Here is a 16,536-nt window from a genome sequence, read left to right as displayed (position 1 = left end):
ACTTATTTATGTATTAAGCATACACCCATAAACAGATACAGTGGTAGTAAATAAATTTCACAGGTAGAACAATAAGGCTAAAAAAAAAAAAAAAAGGTCTAAAAAGGCTCCTTAGGGGACCAATTATGAAAAAAAGAAGTTGAGAAACACTGGGTTAAAAATAACTCATTTCATGAAGCCTAACTTCCAAAACTCCACAGTCAGCCAGAAATGGTGTTGTCAGCAAGGCCTTTCGGCCTTTGGTTCACCTTTTTTCCCTGAAAAGGGGGTGGGGCTGCATTAAGGAGGGCAGGGGCTGATTAGAGACAGATGCCTTGTATTCCTACTCAAAAACCATCTCATTTTCACCCCTCCCAATGTTAAAACCAAAGCTCAGGTTTACATGAAAAGACAGTGAGTTCAGATTTGCATGTGGGACAAGCAGGTGAAGCTGCTAAGTATATAGTTGGAATATGGGTTTGGAGCACAGAAAAGGGTGGGGATAGAAACAGATTTTAGCCTCATTAAGAGGTGAAACAATAGGAAAGAAGAAGTTCACCCAGGAAGGACTGTAAAGCAAGAAGGGCCAAAGGGCCAAAAAGACAGGACCACTGTCTTTAAAGGGGGATAGGGGTATGGAGGTCCTTAACAGTTCAAAAAAATAAATAAATAAAACCCTATGAACTATTTAAAGACATGGTAATGATAACCTGTGGTCCTCAAGAAATAGCAGATGATTCTTAACAGATGATTTAGAGTCAACTATGAAAATCTTTTCTCAAAGTTTCACTGACACTGACATTTTCTTAAGTACTTGGGTGACCTGCATGGCTTTAATCCTAAAATGGGAAAGAATGCTTTGTTCAAGACAAAAACCCCTCCAGCTTCAGGAAGATGTTCATGAGCAGGTCTGCACGGGGTGCTGGGTCCCACTTCGAAGCTTTGCCGTCAGACTAAGGACAACTCCAGGATTGATGGGAGGCACGGACGGAGGTAGGCAGGTCAAAAGGATGGGACGCTGGGCCACACTGCCCTTGAGAGGAGGGTTTTCATTTCCATTCCTGAAATCCTGTGACTACCAGGTCACCCTAATCAGCGTTGAAAGGTAAGGGTTTGAAGAAGGGCTGAGTGAAAAAGGTGAAGGGGGTTAAGAAATACAAATTGGTAGTTACAAAACAGTCATGAGGAAATCAAGTACAGCATAGGGAATATGGTCAATAATACTGTAATAGCTATGTATGGTGCCGAGTGGGTACTAGACTTATTGGATCACTTCGTAAGTCATATAAATGTCTAACCACTATGCTGTACACCTGAAACTAATATAATATTGAATGTCAATTGTAATTCAAAAAAATTTTTAAATGTAAATATTAAAAGGTAAGGACACATGACAACTTAATACAATGCATGCTCCCTGACTGTGTTCTAGGTCAGGAAAAATAAAAAAGCTACGGAAGAAGTAAATGTGAAGATTTAAATGGGGACTACATTATTTCACGTTGTTTCATGTTAGGTTTCCTGAGTGTATAAACTATATTATAGTTATGCACCTTTTCTCTCAGGATAAAACTATGAAGGTATTTAGGGGTGAAGTGTAGCAATGCCTTAAAGTAACTCTCAAAGCATATAGCTAAAAACAAGAGTGAATGTATATAGACAGAGAAAAAAATATAAAGCAAATTTGGCAAAATGTTAATAATTTTACCTTCCTAAATCTTTAATAAGAATTATGAAATAAAACTGACCAAAAAGTTTCACCTCTATCCACATTCATCCCTAAAGGAATTTTGATTTAATAATAAAAAGAAGTAAATGAAATAAAAATGCCCTAAGTATGCAACTATGAGTACCTGAACAGAAGAAAACTGACTTTAATCGAGGCAGATATTTATTGAAAATGTACTATGTGCAAATCTCTATGTGGAATTCAAAGTACAAAGACTAGGTCTTGTGCCCATGGGAGTTATAATTTTGTTGAAGACAAACATACAAAAAATTAAAGGAAAAAAAATAATGGTTGGCTCCCTCTTCCCTTGTTGCCGCTCCCAATGCCTCAATGCAGAGACTCAGATCTGAATCAGGCCACTGCAGTAGCCTCTGAATTCATTAAACTATCATCCGGCCTCTCTGAACCACTGGTTCTCAAACTTGGGTGCATATGGGAATCACCTAGAAGTTATCAAAATTCCAGTACCTGGGTCTCTCCTCCAGGGAATTCGATTTTTATTATGTGCAGCCTGGACACTTGGATTTTTCAAAGCTCTCCAGGGGGTTCTAATACACAGCAAAGTTTGAGCACCAGTTCAAAAACCACCTCTGCTGGCCAAGGGTAGAGTACAATCTACTACCCAGCATTAAAACGCCTGATGATTCCTCACTGCCAACGCAAATCTAAAGTCCTTACCTTGATCTTCAAAGCCTTCCACCACCTCCACCCTGCTCCTCCAGCCACACTGCCCACCACGACTCCACAGCTCTCCATCACACTCCAGCCACAAGGAACCTACCATCTGCCCTGGTCTCCTCGCAGGATACTTCCTATGCATGAAAGGCTCTCCAAACTCACAGACACCAATCCCAGTCTCTGGTTATTAAACTCCAAACCAACTTTCAAGAAACTATTTACGTTTTTTCCTTTCAAAAGCCATAACCAACTCCCCTGGGTAGGTGGTTGTTCTCTCTCCTTGCGTTTGAACACGACTTTGGACATAACTCTAAAGTGACATTTATCATGATGTTTGTAGTAGCAGTTTACATTTCTCTCTCTTCTAATAAACTGTGCATTCCTCAAGGACGGAGACCATGTGCATTTATATTCAAGTTCCCAGTGCCCAGGAATGGCTAAAACAAAATGAAAGTTCAACAATTATACATTAAATAAGTGGCCATCATATACTGTGGAATAAACATGAGAAAAGACCACAAAGCAGTTCAATATGAATTGCCAAATTAATTATATAGGCAAAATCTGACTCCAGAAGTGCAGAAGGGGAAGAGAGTGCTTCTGGCAGATAAACAGAGGAAAACCCCATGAAGACAGTGGTACTTGTTCTCATTTTTCAATGAAAAGAAAATATCTACACAGGCCAAGAGTGAGGGGCAGAGAACTATATACATGGGCTTAGACAGCAGCACAAGTATAACCCCTTGCACAGGAAAAAAGTCCTTTAGCTCTGCCTCGAGTTACCTCAAAAGGTACCCTAAAATAACACTTTAGAAATTAATCATGCTTATCTTAGTTATATAAACCTACTCTCTGTCCCGTTATCCTGCTATACTTTTCTCCTAAATCTTTAGCACCGCTTGATATACTATGGTTCTACATAGACAAATGCTCACTGGAATGTAAGCTCCACGAGAGCAGGAACTTCCTTTTGTTTACTGTTGCATCTCCGGGGCTTATATCGGTTCCTAGCACATAGTAAATGTCCAATATATTATTTGCTGAATGGGTAAATGAGCATTTATTATGAGCTTCCTTTCACCTAGAGATATTCTCCCACCTTCACCCCATCTCCACGCATCCAAATCCTGCCTATCCTTCCAAGCCCTAAAAAAATGTCCCGTCTAAACTCAAAGCCTTCTGACTCCCTACCTCTCTCTTTTCTGAACTGCCAAAGACCTTTATCTTTCTTGTCTTATGACACTTCTACAGGCTATAATAGTAGAATTATCTATGTATAATATTTATGTCTATCTTATCTCCCCTTTATACTGTAAGTTTTTTGAGGGCAAGCTCTAGGTCAACCCCCACTTTCAGAGCACAGTGCCATGTAGAGTTGCTCCGTATTCTCTGCTGAATAAAAGAAAAAATTAAAGGTGGCATCAAGCTATAAATATTTTAATATTAACATCAGAAAAATCAAGATGAATAATGATCCATCTCCAGTCATCTTGGCTCTACGGTACCTGATTCTTTAAAATATCCAACTTATACAATGCTTATAATGTGCCAGGTATGACCCCAATGCTTTACATTAATTAACTCATTTAAGCCTCAAAACCGCTATATGAGACGGGTACCGTTACTTATCCCGATTTTACAGATGAGGAAACTGAGGCATAGTAGTAAGTGGCAGAGCTAGGACTCAAACCCAGGTGTGGTCTGGCTGCAGAATCCATGCACTTAACCTTTAAGATTGCTGGGCAGCCTCCTAGTCATAAAACTAAATGTGGACTTCTGAGAAACGTACCTCGTCAAACATATTTGAGAGCTGTGAAGATATTTAAGGCAAGAAATTATCCTCGTTACATAAAAGGTGGAATTCCAGAGGACAATAAAAGTAGATAAGTGACAGAAAAGGAATAGAGGTTTTTACAGTACATGGGGAAGGACAAATGCTGGTAACAGACAATCATCCTTGGACCTAGAACTTAAGAAGCATCTGGAAGAAGGGATGGAACAGAGAGGTGAACATAAACTTTGGCGTGAACTTCAGAGTCCAGAGTCTGTCTATAATCGTGGACACTGAGATCGCACAGCACAGAGAATGTTGGCAAATTGCAGTGCTTAAGAGTGTAGGGCTCAGACTGCCTGGGTTACTAGTTCTGCAACTACAGACGAGTTATTTAATTCCTTTGTCTCCATTTTCCTCGACTGTAACATGGGCTTAATGTCAGCATTTAACCGTGAGGCTCAACAATAATAATGTATATTTATCAGGACAGGCTTGGGTATGCTACAGTTAAAACTGCATTATAAAAAACTCAGTGGTTTAAAGCATAGCTTTACTTGTTTACACTACACAACCATCAGAAGTTTCTTTCAGAGACAAAGGTTATCTGCCTAGAAGTGTCTCCTATCACTTTCACTCAAATTCCAATATCCAAAGCAAGTCATACAGCTACAAGGTGATGGGGAAGTACAATCCTACAATATGCCATAAGAAAGAGAACCAGAATCCTGGTAAAACAGCCCTAATGATCACCACAGCATGAAAGAGTCTAGCACCATATTTGGCACATGGTAAGCACTCAATGATTGGGTCGCTGCTATTACTGTTTTCATGAGTATTTGGTGTCTGGGAAAAATCTATTCTAATAACCAAGTCATAAAGCTAAATGAACATGCAGATGTGGAAAAAAATCTATTATGCATGTTATTTAAAATAAAACAAAGGTGAATTTATAAGCATTTCACCATGATATGAGGGACATGCCAAAAAGTTTCTAGTAAGCAAAAAATAGTAAACAAGAGTTACCGAAATATTACCACAAGCCTTTTACCATGATATAAAGGACATGCCAAAATGTTTCTAGTAAACAAGACATAGTAAACAAGAGTTACCAAATAATACCACTCCTTCCCAATCATTTATGACACGTGAAATTTCACTGATAATATCTTCATTTTGGAGAACATAAAAAAGATTATGCAGCCTTTCATGAATTCACTTCTTATCTCAGAGCACTCCCTCTCCGTATTTCTCCCAAAAGTTCTTAAGGGAAATTCCACTAAGTGGGTTTTCGGGACCCCAGCCATTGGAGTTAGGGAAAGAGTCCTATTTAGTAACATGAGAACTGAATTCTATTCCTACTTGGTCATAGACAATCTTGAAAAATATTTATGTGACCAGGACTATTCCATCATCCATAAATGACAAAATTAGACTAAATGGCCTCTAAAGTCCCTTCCAATTCTACTCTCCTGCAATCTGAGAAGCCAAAAAGGGGGCTTTGGTTTAGGAGAACCTAGTTAAGACGCTCATTGTGTGAAACCTGATAATGCTTAAATATCAAACTAGAAATAACTGCCATGACCACAGCTATAACGGCAACAAAGCTTATTTCAAGAGCGAACATGAAAGAAAGTCAGGAGTACCCAGGGAGAGCCTGACAGCAGGAAATGCTGCAGTTAGAGGGGGATCAGGGCAGACGGAGTATGACTATTATGTGTAAATAAGGAGACTGGTATTGGGGCATGGCTTATGAAATCAGCCTTTTAGTAACAACTCATACAACATTCCAATCACAGCTCTGGGAACTAGTGACAGTGATGGGTACAAATTTGAAGCAAGGAACCTCCAAACCTTTTAAACTTGGGATCTGTCAACTAACAGACCTTGATTCCAACAGATTGGGTTTTCCATTTCCTTAAGAACCCAAAGCAGTAATCTAAATATAAAAATGCTCGAAAATCAAGAATTTAAAACCCTTTGGAACCCAAAGCATGTCACGAAATGTTAACCCTTCCCACTATCACCAATCAGTAATATTTGGGACACTTTCAGCTGAACAGAAGCCCTGGTCAAACAACCTACCATGACAGCCTCACTCACTCTGTCTGAGAGTATCAGACAGCTCCTACAACAGAATTAAAAACACTGCTGTTTTAATGAACACCGATGGAAGACAATACAGAATTAATTCATGCCATAAAGAAAGCAACAGGCCCTGATACGTTAATAATTTGGCTATTCTTGCAGCCCTATCTGTAGTCTTTAAGAAGCCTTCCGATTCTAACATTCCATGAAAGTATAAAGCACACAGGTCCCCCCTTACTGTCTCATGCTTCAAGAATCACTGCCTAAATGACTAATAACCTCCTGCATGAAAACCTAAAACCTGGCGAGTATATTTAATAAAATGATAGTATGGTTAGAAAGATTCATTTTATTATATCCGGACAGCATTTTGAAAAGCTATGATTCTACAGGTAGATCTTCATTTACTTCTGTAGCCATATTTCCTTAACACTTGTCAATCAGAAAATAATTTCCAATTCTGCAATGGCTATTGATCAACATATTGATCAATGCCATGCTTGATTTTTAATTTTTTTTAGGAGCTTAAATTTGAAGTACAAATAGGTGGGGCTTGAGGCAGGGAAGCATATACAACAATGAATGAATAAAAAAATCCTTTCTTTCAACGAATCACTTTTTAAATATATTGAAGACAGAGGATAAGTCTCAATCTTTTGAAGGAAGCTTTGTGGATATTATTTAAAAACAAAGATATCTTTATAAACAGAAAAACCATCCTCTAAGTAAACTGAAAAACCAGAAATACTTTACGCTGAAAAATCCCCATTTACTAGTCTAACGGAATGAGAACTCTCAAAAACCAGTATTTTATTGAGAACTGGAAAACTACACTATTGCACTTTTAAAAGGTGCCTGTCTTAAATCTATATGAAAACTTTAAAAAAGCTTCATAAGCCACGTCAAAAGACACCCATGTTAGTCACAGCCATGAAGTCATAAGGCGCCACTGGAACGGCTACTTTGCTGTTTGCAAAACCTTACTAAACACACATCTAATTTTGTTTCTGATCCTACTATTTCCTCAACATCAAACTAATTTCGAGATAAAATTAGGTGAACATAAATGGGCAAATAGTGCCAAATTTTATTATATGAATTGCTTAGTCTCATTTTAAGCTAAATGGTAGTAGTCTCCTATTGTATTTTCCTTTCTAAAAGAAGAAAAAAAAATCTACTCCCCTCCCCTAAAAAGGTGAGGGGGAGCCTAAAAGGTCTGAACTTTGCTGTCAAACACCAGCGCCACTAGCCCAATGTGGCTATTTCAATTTAAATTAGCTAACATTAAAGAAAATTTGAAATTCTGTTCCTCACTCAACTAGCCACCTTTTAACCCATTTCCCATTTGCCCTGAGAATACTCGCCCGCGGCGCTTGTGGTCGCCTTTACCCTAGACTCACCCTTTACCCTAGGCTCACCGGTTACAGTCCTAACTTTATCCTCAAAGTCTGCCACGAAATAGTTCACTTTTATTATTATTTTCGCATCGCTCTAGTATATCGATAGTCTTTGGAAACAAATGACAGCATTCTATTTATAGCATTCTAGTTTTAGTGGTGGTATTTCCATTTACAAAATATCGTAATTCTCGATCACTGAAAATGTCAAATCCTAGAAAACGTAGCACTCCTACGTGTGATGTTAACATCCTTCTTGAACAGTTGTTAGCTGAGGATTCATCTGAGGAACCTGATTTATGTACGTATTTCTGTTACATGGGGATTAGCAACAAGTTCTGTTTAGAAATAACTTCAAGGACAGTTTTTATATTTTATTTTCACCTTGAAAACCAGTCGCATTTGCTTCAGTCTCAAAGAGAGCATGTTTATGTAAAATTAAATTAATGCTGGCAGAGAGTTGCACTTTTTTTTTTCTAAATGGGAAATCGGCTAAGAGCTCAGAAGCCACATGTCGATCCCGCACATATATAGGACATTTTCCATCACAGCACAAAGCTCTGTTGGAGGGTGCCGATCTAGAACACTGTTTCTCGAATTTAAACGTGCAAAAAAATCAACAGGATAGCTTGTTATATATAACACAGATTACTATGGGGCCCCCCACCCAAGACAGGTCGTCTCAATCAGTCTAAAATGGGGCCCCAAAATTTGCATTTCTAACAAGCTCCAAGATAATGCTGGTATTGCCCATTATCCTGAACAGTGTCCTCTATGACAAAGGACTATTTTCAGTTTTTCCCCAACCCATTGTAGATCGATACTTAAAAAAAATATATATCAGAAAAAATTTTTTTAAAATACTAGAAAAATTAATTGCCAGGAATAAAATTTTTTTAAAAAATAAAGACTACGCTATATATTTACGTTTTTTATTGTTAAATTCAACAAACAAATCATCTTTCTAAAAAAGCATCTGAATGCTTCAAGTTCTAGACTTAATTCATCACACAGGTAACAAACAGTCCACAGACCTGCAGAGATCCGCACACCAACTGTGAATAGCACTGATATAGAGGAGATTATTTTACATTTTTACAATTATCTTTTTGGAGCTGGTCAATAATGATGTCTTTCATATACTCTATCATTTCCTCAGTGTTATTTTTACAACTCAAGGCAAAATTCTTAATTCCATTAGGAAGAATACCCCGAGTCCCTTAAAATAACACTATACAGAGTTTGCTTAAAGAAGCAATTTGATGATGTCATTTATAATATGATCCAATTCTGTCACATGGTCAATAAGGATGATGGTCTGAGTTTTTCATGCTAACTCACAGTTGAATTTAGACTGCTAACGTTGCAAGAGCTGTTATGCCAAAATACATGATGAATATTATTGATAAAGTCTCTGCGTTATATTATAAAACTGCTTTCAGTAAATAAAATCTATGATCTGGACCTAGCTTCCCAGACATAACTTTGCAAAGGATTTCTCAGAATACTGATAGTTTCCATGAACCCAAAGTACACAGTCCAGGTACACTTCCTTACTATGTACACATAGAGAGGAAACAAATAAAACAGAATCCCCATATAAAAGTCCACGCCCTGCACCAAACTGCCTAAAGCTTAGTTATTTTCCCCAAATTACATATCAAACCATACAGATATTTTTTTCTATTCAACTTCGGATCTGGCCCAACAAATAAACTTCTATGAAAATCTCCAGGATTACTTCAAGTTCACTCAGCCACTTCTACAGACTACACTTAAGAGTTTTCTTGTCACTCTAGAATTTTGTTTTACCAAGTTGCTTGACTTTCACTTAAGTATTTTATAGGACTCTTGAATTGTAATATGTGATCCTTTTTCCTATAACATCTGCTTTAACAGAACTTGATATATTCGCATGATCTCTGTAAAAATAAGGTTACATGCTCAACTAGACATTATTTTAAGAAAAATTCTACTTAAAATGCACAACTTAACAGAAAAGTTGCAAGGTATCTCATACAAAGTCTAGGGGATATAAAAACGGAGGGATTCTTTTCAATTGTTCCTTCTACAATGAAAGAAAGAAAACTCTTTTCCTCCTAACATGTTGAATGAAGCAGTAACAGAATGAATAAGTAGTAGTATTCAAAGCAAGAAAATGTCAGGAGCTTTTGCCATGGCCATGTCTTCGGTCCCATCTGCAGAGGCAGATGGCTGAGACTGAGGCCCAGGGCCCTTTAAGACTGTCTTGCAATTACCCTCATGCCTCCTGCTCCAACCTTTACTCACCAGGCTCCATAGGCAAGGGCAGGGGAAAAGCTTCCCAACAATAACAAGGCCAGGAAGAATTCTGGGGATGACCCTTGCCTGGTTGCTGCCCAGGGGGTTTCTAAGGACCTCCCCAAGCCTAGGCCAACTGATCCACACTGAGACTGCAGGACCTCCTGAAGAGGGCGGGGGGGGGGGGGCGGGGGCGGGAGGCGTGAAGCCCAATGAAGTCAGCCTCCAGGCTTAAGATTTTGCTCATACAAAACAACAGTTTGGGAATGACCTAAATCAATGATCCTTAATAGTGTTTTTGCATGCAGGTGGGAAGAGATGGGAGGGGGCAAAAAGGGAGGATAGGAGTCACAGATTCCTCTGAGAATCATAAAAGCAAGGATGCACAAACAAAACTTTGCGTGCTACTTTTGGGGAGATCACAGACCAGCCAAAGACTCCCGATAGATCCATGAATCCCAGGATAAAAAGTCTCAACCTAAATAGGTAGGAACTAAAGATCAATGGCACCACAACAGTCAGACCTTCTTTAAACTGGAAGCCAGACCTTTTACATAAAGAATCTTAGAATTAAAAAATATAGATTCAAAAAAGTAAAATACCTTGGTCACATAGTATGTAAGATAATCCGTAACATATTAAAAATTTACTGATAAAATTTAGACCAGTGAATATGTCCTAGAAGTATCTTTAAAAGAGTAAAAAAAAAAAAATCATTTTTAGAAAATTTAAAATTTATATCCATCACTTTGTATTTATGTTTGGATTCATGTCAAGTTATCTTAAAATTCTACTTTTGAGTTTTTTTTGAAATTTTCAAATTCTATCTTAGTATGTTCTTCTGAAATACCTAGCAGATAAAAGCACCATAGAAATCTATTGAAAAACCAGTTTTTCTCCTTGCTAAAAATTTTAGACCTTCATTATGACTATAAAGAAAAAAGGTTCGTCAATTAAAAAAACATTACTCACTGATGTTCATAGCAGCATTATTCACAGTGGCCAGGACATGGAAGCAACTGAAGTGTCCTACGATAGATGATTGGCTAAAGAAGCTGTGGTACATATATACAATGGAATATTACTCAGCCATTAGAAGAGATGAAATACTGCCATTTGCAACAACATGGATGGACCTCAAGATAATCATGCTAAGTGAAATAAGACAGAAAAAGTTGAAAATCACATGATAACACTTATATGTGGGCTATAAAACTAAAAGCAACAAATGAGCAGGACAAACGGAGACTCATGGACATGGGGACTATAGGCTAGCGGTTACCAGAAGACTATAGACTAGTGATTACTAGTGGGGTGGGGGAGCGGGGGGAGGTAGATGGGGCAAAGGGGGTCAAATATAGGGTTTAGGGGGAGCGTGAAGTGAGTAAAGTAGATCAAACATATAGTAGCTGAAGTAAACACACAATAGAATATAGATGTCAAATGATAACGGACACCTGAAAATTATAATTGTATTAACCAATGTTACCCCAATAAACTTAATCAAAAATTTAAAAAAATAAGAGATAAAAGTTTTCAAAAGCCCCCCCCCCAAATTCCTCAAAACAGGAGTCATATATATACATTATCAAAGATTCTAAAGGTCTTGATGGCAAATGGCATAAGAAATAAATGTAGGAGGATGTAAAGAATGACTATTACAAACTGTAAAAACCAACTAATCCAGGTACTATGAGCAAAACTAAATATATTCCTCTGGATTTTATGACAATAATTTAGTTCAGAATGAGAACGGGGAGAGAGGGATATTTTAAAACAACTGTTTTACTACCTTCAGGACTTTTATGGAAGTAAGAGAACTTCTCATGAGGGCATCAACGCCTCCACAAAATGAACGAAAGAAAAGAACACTCTGGCGAGGAAAAAGTGACTGCATGCTCCCTCCGCACTTCATGGTTATTACTGTACCAAGCTACACCTAAACTCTTAAGTGCCCAAAGACTATTCCTATACCACAGAGACAAGGGAGAAGGGCGCCCTCACTATATTCCAATATGCTTCTTCGGTGACAAATTCTTGAAATGGAGAAGTAAAAATGGACGCACACGTAGAAGCACTTAGACAAGGTGTATTTGTTAACCTAGCACCATACCACTAAAACATGGCAGCATGCTTCAGCTTTGGAAGAAATCTTCAGAGACAGCTATTGGTAAAAAGAATACTTGCTTTGAATCCTGATGATTTGGGTTCAGATTTTGACTTTTAACGTTTACTAGCTTTATAGCCTTGAATAAGTGACTTCATTTCTCTGAGCTGCAGTCCAACCTCACAGAGTAGCCATGAAAACAGGAATAGTTTTTCATTTCTGTAGCAGCAAGTATTCATTCAATGCTAGTTCTTATTGTTTCTCTCACAAGTATGTCAAATTCTACTGCAAACAAAAATGTTCTCTAGAGAGCAGCTAATCAAAGCCCTAGCTATTATTTTATTATTTCAAAGAGTTTTCAGTATATAGCAGTCAGTTCCCACTTATCCGCAGTTTCAAGTTACTTGCAGTCAATCACGATCCAAAAAAGCAAATGGAAAATTCCAGAAATAAACAATTCATAAGTTTAAATTGCGCACCGTTCTGAACAGCATGATATAATTTTGCGCCATCCCACTCTGTCCCACCCAAGACATGAATCATCCTTTTGTCCGGTGTATCCACACTGCATATGCTACCTGCCTGTTAGTCACTTAGTAGCCATCTGCAACTGTCGCTCAAGTGCTTGTGTTCCAGTAACCCTTATAGTAGCCTAACACTATGTCACAATGTCATTCACCTCACTTCATCTCATCACACAGGCATTGTATCATCTCACATCATCATAAGGGTGAGTACAGTACAATAAGATATTTTGAGAGACCACAGTCACATAACTTTTATTACATCATATGGTTATAACTGTCCTATTATTATTATTGTCAATCTCTTACTGTGCCTAATTATAAATTAAATTTTATCATAGGTACGTATGTATAGGGAAAAATAACATAGATGACCCATAAAGAACATGAGTTTGAACTATGCAGGTCCACTTATACATGGGTTTTTTTCAATAAATACTGTAAGAGTATTTTCTCTTCCTTATGATTCCCTTGGTAACATTTTCTTTCTCTAGCTTACTGTATTTTAAGAATATTTAACTACATTAAGGGGTCAGCACCCATAACCCCCATGTTGTATAAGGGTCAACCATACATAGAGGGTTGGGTCCTATCTGTGGTTTCAGGTATCCTTCAACTGGGGGTCTTGAAATGTACCTCTGTGTATAAGGTAGGACTACCGTAACAACCCGGGGTACAGGGGGGTTCAGGCAGGCCCACGGAATTCACTGCAACTCTTCACCTAAATAAAACCAAAGCTTTGCATAGGGGATGGAAGCACAAAGAGAACTACTAAATATTTACTACAACTAAAACTATCTCAAACCTTGCAATACTGGGAGGGACAAGAGGAAAAGGAAGAGAGTGAGAACATCATCTTCTCAGTTGATTTAGATACCACCACTGTCACAGATTAAAGATATTTCTGCAGGTAGAATCTTTAAATCCTAAAATCTGTTCAAAAGGGTTCAGAGTATGAGGGGTCCATGTGTGACTCGATTTGGTCATAACCAATACAAAGTCTTTCCATGAAAGTTGAAAACAGGAATCTACAGTGAGAATCAAGACGACATAACCACAAACCGGCAGCAAGGCCATACTTCCAAGAAAACCATAAAAACTTCTTTGAAACTTCTGTAAATCAGAGATTGCCAAGACACAGTAGCCCAAGGGCCTGTTGTTTCCATAGGTTTCCTGTAATATGATGGCAACAGTCACAAATGCATCTGGTTTCTAAAAAGATACAATTCTGCTTAAGATTTTCTTTGGTATTCAAAATAGTTGTAAGAAAGGCACATCAATAAATACGAAAGACTAAATGCCAAAGGAGCTTCCAGGAATGCAGCCGTGTTAGTTGTGGCTTCCCTAACTTGCTGTTGGCCTTTTAACTTTTTGTCGTTCTCATGAAATAATATACTGATGAATTCAGAGAACTTCCAACTATACTGACAATAAACTATAAACATAATTATAAAGATATAGAATATCAAAAAGTTCTGGTCACCGTGATCATACCAAAAGAGTTTGCAGTGTTAAAACAACAAAAGAGTTAAATGTAAAAAGAAATAACTACAGTATAAAAGATGAGACTCTAGGCAGACTGCGAAACCATGATGAGACAGAACTCATTTCACAAAAATATCCAGATTTACTTTGCCCATGGCCAGACGACAGCCAGAACAGTATCAGTTATTATAAGAGAAAGTCCAAAGTTAGCAAAAAGGGGGGAAAAATATGTATAAGATAGCTTTAATAGTCCATTAATCAAGAAAAATGTTTAAATAATTCATCATAATTCACCTAAGAAATCTGCCCTGGGACAGAAAGAAGTTCAAAACTAATCATTTTACCACTCCACATTTTCCCAGGCCTTTGGTTACAGTCATGCATCGCTTATATGAAACCACCTGTTCTGGTTGGCATAAACTATGTTACTTGACAATTCATGCCTAATCATTTTATCGCACGTGGATCTCAAACCTTTCTATTGCCAGAGAGTCACAAAATTCACAAAAAACTATCTCCCTGAGGTTGCCAACCTGATCTTCCAATTTGGCTTACCAACAAACTCTACTGTGCTATGCACGGTCATTAAGTACAGATCCCCATTAAGAAAGACAACTCAAAATTAAAATTAGTCTTGGGACTACAGCAGAGTGATCTCTGTCCCCACTTTTCTAAGGGCCACAGTGTATCCCTAAAAATGTCAAAAATTGGGGCCTACTGGGATGTTTATTCCTATGTGCTATCTGAGAAACAATCAAATCTCAGGTGATACTGCAGGCATTCTGAAAACTAAAAATTTTTAAATGTGTTCTCTGTTCGTAGATCTGCTACACCAAAAATGAGTTTTGAGGGGGTGAGGAATAATGCACGCAAGCAGCCCAAAAGATGCGTGGAGATGCCAAGGATTCTCTAAAAACCTTGGCCAGATTACCAATGGTCCATAAACCCTAATTTGGAGAACACGGGCCTACAAGTTCAAAATTGAATTATGCTGCTTTATTAGTTCCCACACTACAGAAACCACAGTCCCATCAGTCATAACTAGAAGTAGGAATACTTTATGTACACAAATATAAGTGCCTGCTTATGTATTTTTAATTGGATCACATAAAACTGAAGCTGCAAACAAACTCAAATTTCAATTATCTCACTAGTGAGGGGATTTCCTAATAGCGTCTTTTTAAAAACCAAGTAGCTGCCAACCCTCTGCACCTCTGACAGATCCCTGGAAATTTGGAAGCAACAGACTCCGTTACCTCTCAACAGCCAAGTGGATAAAAACCCTGAAGGGGACACATTCCTTTTCATTCCTTTTTTTTTTTTTTTTTTTAAGCTTAACCATGCAATCTAATAATGCATAAAACTTGGCTGCGGGGTTGCTGGGCACCTCCAGGGTTCCAATTTTCGGGGCGAGTGCGCGCTAGTGCGTAAGAAGGGGGCGGAGGGGTGCGCGCTCCGAGGACGCGCCGGGGCCCCCGCCCCCTCCCGGAGCAGCAGCCTGGCACCAGCCCACCCTCCTCCACCCCTGCAAACAGACGCAGGACGCCAATAGAGCAACTTCTCCGCGGGGGCGGAGGCAGAATAGCGGTCACCCCCGCCATGGCGCGGCGCGACTGAGCCGGGGGTCCCCCCTCGACCCGGCCCGGGGAGGGGGGTGGAGTGCCTCCACACGCCCCGCCCCCGCCCGCCAGGCCTAGGGTCGGGGGCTGCCCGGACCCCCGCCCCTCCGCGCGGGCCGCAGAGGCGCACTCCCAAGGACGGCCGCCGGCCCGAGCGCGGCCTGAGCGCGAGCGGGGCGCGGCGGAGGCCGGCCCTTCTCCTCAGGCCTCAGGCTGCCGCCTGCCCTCCACCAGGCCGCCCGCCGCTGGCCCTGCTCGGACCCCGGCCCGGCCGGGCCTCGGCGCCACCGCAGCCCCTCATCCCGGCTCCATTCATAGGGGCACCCCAGCCCGGCCGGCAGGGCGGGACCGGGGGCCCCCGGACAAGGCCGGCCCGCCAAGGCCGGGGAGGAAAATAAAAAGTTAAGAGAAGAACTTACCTAAAATGGCTCCTGCAGCAGCCAAAATACAAACAGCTATTATTTGGTGAAGTTTAGCTCAGACACCCTGCAAGGACACCCTAACACGGCTCGGGCCCGCCTTTCTTGCCATGCCATTGGGCTTCGCCAGCCCAAAACATAGAGTCATTGGTCAGCCTGGCTGCCGCTCAGGCAGAAACCCATTTCAAGCTTGCTTGCAGGGGCGAGTGATGGGCTCGCTCCATTGTGCTCGTATTTGCATGGATGTGATCGCGGCGCTGATTGGCCGGCGCAGGGGCCGCCCCGCCCCCTGCCTCGCGCCCCCCGCCTTGGAGGCGCCGCTGCGCGCGGCCCCGCCCCCCGGGACTAAGCGGCGGGGCCACGGGGGCGGGGCGGGGCCGGGGTCCTGCGGGCCGAGGGGGCGGGGCGGGGTCCCGCACGCTATAGACCGCAGGCAGGGGGCGGGGACCTGGAGCGCCTG

At 40.2% G+C, this 16,536-nt stretch overlaps 1 protein-coding gene across 5 annotated transcripts in view; it reads right to left on the bottom strand.

Moving 5' to 3' along the window:
* The window catches only part of CHD6 (chromodomain helicase DNA binding protein 6), a 167,138-nt gene extending 150,938 nt beyond the window's left edge, over positions 1-16,200 (bottom strand). For 3 of the 5 annotated variants that reach the window (XM_036229398.1, XM_036229401.1, XM_036229400.1), the window contains exon 1: positions 16,077-16,156. The gene's annotated coding sequence lies outside the window, so the exon portion shown is untranslated. Of the gene's footprint in view, positions 1-16,076 lie in introns of all 5 variants that reach the window. The other 2 variants (XM_016137564.2, XM_016137565.2) reach the window with 2 other exon arrangements.
* Between the last annotated feature and the right edge of the window lie 336 nt (positions 16,201-16,536).

The sequence above is a fragment of the Rousettus aegyptiacus genome, unplaced genomic scaffold (assembly GCF_014176215.1).
Source record: "Rousettus aegyptiacus isolate mRouAeg1 unplaced genomic scaffold, mRouAeg1.p scaffold_m13_p_12, whole genome shotgun sequence".
Lineage (NCBI taxonomy): Eukaryota > Metazoa > Chordata > Mammalia > Chiroptera > Pteropodidae > Rousettus > Rousettus aegyptiacus.
The sequence above is the reverse complement of the archived record's forward strand: the minus strand, read 5'-3'. Positions and strand labels throughout refer to the sequence as shown.